The following is a 6,230-nucleotide window of genomic DNA, read 5'->3' on the forward strand; positions in this document are numbered from 1 at the left end:
AATCAGGACTCTACAGGAGAGCCTGTAGCGAATGACTGACATCAGGCCAATTTCAGATAACTAACACATTATTGAAGCTATTATTGAAACCATTCACTCAATGAAAGATAAACTGACTCTCCTTTGTGTGGAAAAAGACAGAGAAGTGTGGAAGAGGAGAAAGATAGAGAGGAGAGGAGAAAGGATAGAGATATGGAGAGAGAGAGAGAAAGATGGAGAAGAGAAAGGATAGAGAGAGAGTGTAGCGTTCGTCGTCTGAAGATGAGGAATCATCGGACCAAAGCGCAGCGTGGTAAGTGTTCATGTTAATTTATTAAAACAGAACACTAAACAAAATACCAAAGGGAATGAAACGAAACAGTCCTGTCTGGTACAGACACAAAGACAGAAAACAAATACCCACAAAACACAGGTGGAAAAAAGGCTACCTAAGTATGGTTCTCAATCAGAGACAACGATAGACAGCTGCCTCTGATTGAGAACCACACCAGGCCAAACACACAGAAATAGAAAACATAGAACTCAAAACATAGAATGTCCACCCCAACTCACGGCCTGACCAAACAAAATAGAGACATAACAAAGGAACTAAGGTCAGGGCGTGACAGAGAGAGGAGAAAGGAGATGGTCAATGTGCTTTCTTACCAATTCCTACAGTATGGTCATTGTCTTACCACCTCCTACAGTATGGTCATTGTCTTTCCAACTCCTACAGTATTGTTATTGTCTTACCACCTCCTACAGTATTGTCATTGTCTTACCAACTCCTACAGTATTGTCATTGTCTTACCACCTCCTACAGTATTGTCATTGTCTTACCAACTCCTACAGTATTGTCATTGTCTTACTGTTACGTTCCCCAGTTTCTGTGTTCTGTTTTGTATTTGAGTGTGTGTTTCAGGAGATGGCTTCTGGAAGTACTCCCCAACCAGCTGATTGGTCTACCCCCAGGCTAATTGATGATTGGAGCTGACCCCGCCCCCTCGTCAAGAAGCAGCTGACACTAATCACCATTGCCACCTGAAGATAAAAGCCAGTGTTCTGCCCCAAGAGAGAAGGATTAGAGAGAGGAGAGAGATGAGATAAGGAGTAGAGATTTGGAGATTGAGAGAGAGAAAAATTTGATTGTGATATAGTGTGGGTTGTGTATCAGAAAGTGTGGGGGGAAGGAGAAGGCACTTTGGGAGTGCTTAGGCAAGAGGCCCGAGGGCATACATATACCCGTAGTATATTTACTGTCTAGGCACACTAGGTAAGACCTGGGCGGACCACCCCCTGTATTTTGGTTAGGGCACAAGACGGTGCTAAGTTAGGTAAGTTAAATGGGTAGGCAGGTTAGATAGGAGAGGGGGAACTTTGATATTTACTTTCTTTGCTTTGGTTCCGTCCAGCCCCTTTTCCCCATATTACCGTGTAAGAAAATAAATCCAAGTAAACGGTAAAATCTGCTTTTGTGTCATCCTTGCTCGCACCTACAGTCCATACCTCTTGCACTTCAGAGAGTTGAGTTATAGCAGGGAGTTGCGTTCCCTCTTCTCAGAGGCGTGCGTAACACTTACCAACTCCTACAGTATGGGCATTGTCTTACCAACTCCTACAGTATTGTTATTGTCTTACCAACTCCTACAGTATGGTCATTGTCTTACCAACTCCTACAGTATGGGCATTGTCTTACCAACTCCTACAGTATGGGCATTGTCTTACCAACTCCTACAGTATTGTTATTGTCTTACCAACTCCTACAGTATTGTCATTGTCTTACCAACTCCTACAGTATGGGCATTGTCTTACCAACTCCTACAGTATGGGCATTGTCTTACCAACTCCTACAGTATTGGCATTGTCTTACCAACTTCTAGAGTATGGTCATTGTCTTACCAACTCCTACAGTATGGGCATTGTCTTACCAACTCCTACAGTATGGGCATTGTCTTACCAACTCCTACAGTATTGGCATTGTATTACCAACTCCTACAGTATGGCCAGTTTACATTGCCTTCACTGGATCTAGCAAACGTATGAAAATGCAGGAGGACACCGTTAGGGACATGACCCACTGATCCAGAACATGTAGTGGACCAAGGTCTGAACCTTGGAGGACACCGTTAGGGACATGGCCCACTGATCCAGAACATGTGGTGGACCAAGGTCTGAACCTTGGAGGACACCGTTAGGGACATGGCCCACTGATCCAGAACATGTGGTGGACCAAGGACTGAACCTTGGAGGACACCGTTATGGACATGGCCCACTGATCCAGAACATGTGGTGGACCAAGGACTGAACCTTGGAGGACACCGTTAGGGACAGGGCCCACTGATTGGAGGACACCGTTATGGACATGGCCCACTGATCCAGAACATGTGGCTTTGTGAGGACTTCAACCTCCAGAGTAGAATACCGTGGCAAATCGCACCATATTCCCTAGTGCAGACCGTTATCAGAATAGCAGTGGACCAAGGTCTGAACCTTGGAGGACACCGTTATGGACAGGGCCCACTGATTGGAGGACACCGTTATGAACAGGGCCCACTGATTGGAGGACACCGTTATGTACAGGGCCCACTGATTGGAGGACACCGTTATGGACAGGGCCCACTGATTGGAGGACACCGTTATGAACAGGGCCCACTGATTGGAGGACACCGTTGTGGACAGGGTCTACTGATTGGAGGACACCGTTATGGACAGGGCCCACTGATTGGAGGACACCGTTATGAACAGGGTCCACTGATTGGAGGACACCGTTAGGGACAGGTCCCACTGATTGGAGGACACCGTTATGGACAGGGCCCACTGATTGGAGGACACCGTTATGGACAGGGCCCACTGATTGGAGGACACCGTTAGGGACAGGTCCCGCTGATTGGAGGACACCATTATGGACTGGGCCCACTGATTGGAGGACACCGTTATGGACAGGGCCCACTGATTGGAGGACACCGTTATGGACAGGGCCCACTGATTGGAGGACACCGTTATGGACAGGTCCCACTGATTGGAGGACACCGTTGTGGACAGAGTCTACTTTAGCAGTACATGTAGAGTAAGGTACCATTTCAGACACACCTGGGCTTTGTTGTTGACGTTTAGAAAGCTGAACGACAGACGTTTACCACAATAACACGGTCCAATTTTAGAACCCAGACATGACCACTGATAAAACAACCCATAATGAACAGTCAGCTGTGACCATGACAACGCAACGTGACATGAGACTGAGAGAATCCCGGAGCGCTTATTGATTGGAGAGAAAAACTCATCTGTTTTTTTTTTGTGTTCATTTCACACCTGATGTATTACGAGTTGACAAGGGAAGGGAGAGACTCTATTCTGGATTTTACTTCACACCTATTACACACACACACACAGGCATGCAGACACTCACACACACACGTGCACACACACACACGTGCACGCACACACACACGTGCACACACACACGTGCACACACACACACGTGCACACAAACACACGCATGCATGCAAACACACACACGTGCACACAAACACACACACGCAGGCACACTCACACACACACGTGCACACACACACGTGCACACACACACGTGCACACACACGCGTGCACACACACCCACCCTGACCTGATCTCCTTTAGGACCGTGATATATTCTCTAATGTTATCAACAGCACCATGGCACTGTTTCAGTTCAACCCTGCAACGTCACCTTGTCATTGTTACCTGTAAATAAAAACCCAACGAAATGTCACACGAGTTCTCTGGCGGTGAAACATACCTTCTAGTGTGGAGACGTACAAGAACCGTACTGATGGACGGCCGAGTGGCGCAGCGGTCTAAGGCACTGCATCTCAGTGCAAGACGCGTCACTACAGTCCCTGGTTTGAATCCAGGCTGTATCACAGCCGGCCGTGATTGGGAGTCCCATAGGGCGGTGCCCAATTAGCACAGCCCCATCCGGGTTTGGCCGGGGGTAGGCCGTCATTGTAAATAAGAATTTGTTCTTAACTGACTTGCCGAGTTAAATACATTTTAAAAAGTAAAAACTAAAGTTAAAAACACCCACTAGCACCAATATCAGTGTGTTCGCAATCTCTATATAGTGCACTACTTTAGACCAGGGCCCATAGGGGTAGTGCACTACTTTAGACCAGGACCCATAGGGGTAGTGCACTACTTTAGACCAGGGTCCATAGGAGTAGTGCACTACTTTAGAACAGGACCCATAGGGTAGTGCACTACTTTAGACCAGGGCCCATAGGGGTAGTGCACTACTTTAGACCAGGGCCCATAGGGGTAGTGCACTACTTTAGACCAGGGCCCATAGGGGTAGTGCACTACTTTAGACCAGGACCCATAGGGGTAGTGCACTACTTTAGACCAGGTCCCATAGGAGTAGTGCACTACTTTAGACCAGGGCACATAGGGGTAGTGCACTACTTTAGACCAGGACCCATAGGGGTAGTGCACTACTTTAGACCAGGGCCCATAGAGGGTAGTGCACGACTTTAGACCAGGGCCCATAGAGGTAGTGCACTACTTTAGACCAGGGCCCATAGGGGTAGTGAACTACTTTAGACCAGGGCCCATAGGGGTAGTGCACTACTTTAGACCAGGGCCCATCGGGGTAGTGCACTACTTTAGACCAGGGCCCATAGGGGTAGTGCACTACTTTAGACCAGGGCCCATATGGGTAGTGCACTGCTGTAGACCAGGGCCCATAGGGGTAGTGTACTACTTTAGACCAGGGCCCATAGGGGTAGTGTACTACTTTAGACCAGGGCCCATAGGGGTAGTGCACTACTTTAGACCAGGGTCCATAGGGGTAGTGCACTACTTTAGACCAGGGCCCATAGGGGTAGTGCACTACTTTAGACCAGGGCCCATAGGGGTAGTGCACTACTTTAGACCAGGGCCCATAGGGGTAGTGTACTACTTTCGACCAGGGCCCATAGGGGTAGTGTACTACTTTAGACCAGGGCCCATAGGGGTAGTGTACTACTTTAGACCAGGACCTATAGGGGTAGTGCACTACTTTAGACCAGGGCCCATAGGGGTAGTGCACTGCTGTAGACCAGGGCCCATAGGGGTAGTGCACTACTTTAGACTAGGGCCCATAGGGGTAGTGCACTACTTTAGACCAGGGCCCATAGGGGTAGTGCACTACTTTAGACCAGGGCCCATAGAGGTAGTGCACTACTTCAGACCAGGGCCCATAGGGGTAGTGCACTACTTTACACCAGGGCCCATAGGGGTAGTGCACTACTTTAGACCAGGGCCCATAGGGGTAGTGCACTATAGACCAGGGCCCATAGGGGTAGTGCACTACTTTAGACCAGGGCCCATAGGGGTAGTGCACTACTTTAGACCAGGGCCCATAGTGTAGTGCACTACTTTAGACCAGGGCCCATAGAGGGTAGTGCACTACTTTAGACCAGGACCCATAGGGGTAGTGCACTACTTTAGACCAGGACCCATAGGGTAGTGCACTACTTTAGACCAGGGCCCATAGGGGTAGTGTACTACTTTAGACCAGGACCAATAAGGTAGTGCACTACTTTAGACCAGGACCCATATGGTAGTGCACTACTTTGACCAGGGCCCATAGGGGTAGTGCACTACTTTAGACCAGGGCCCATAGAGGTAGTGCACTACTTCAGACCAGGGCCCATAGGGGTAGTGCACTACTTTAGACCAGGGCCCATAGGGGTAGTGCACTACTTTAGACCAGGGCCCATAGGGGTAGTGCACTATAGACCAGGGCCCATAGGGGTAGTGCACTACTTTAGACCAGGGCCCATAGGGGTAGTGCACTACTTTAGACCAGGGCCCATAGTGTAGTGCACTACTTTAGACCAGGGCCCATAGAGGGTAGTGCACTACTTTAGACCAGGACCCATAGGGGTAGTGCACTACTTTAGACCAGGACCCATAGGGTAGTGCACTACTTTAGACCAGGGCCCATAGGGGTAGTGTACTACTTTAGACCAGGACCAATAAGGTAGTGCACTACTTTAGACCAGGACCCATATGGTAGTGCACTACTTTGACCAGGGCCCATAGGGGTAGTGCACTACTTTAGACCAGGGCCCATAGGGGTAGTGCACTACTGTAGACCAGGGCCCATAGGGGTAGTGCACTACTTTAGACCATGGCCCATAGGGGTAGGGCACTATAGACCAGGGCCCATAGGGGTAGGGCACTATAGACCAGGGCCCATAGGGGTAGTGCACTACTATAGACCAGGGCCC

This window comes from Salvelinus fontinalis, unplaced genomic scaffold, assembly GCF_029448725.1.
Source record: "Salvelinus fontinalis isolate EN_2023a unplaced genomic scaffold, ASM2944872v1 scaffold_0066, whole genome shotgun sequence".
NCBI classification, from domain to species: Eukaryota; Metazoa; Chordata; class Actinopteri; order Salmoniformes; family Salmonidae; genus Salvelinus; species Salvelinus fontinalis.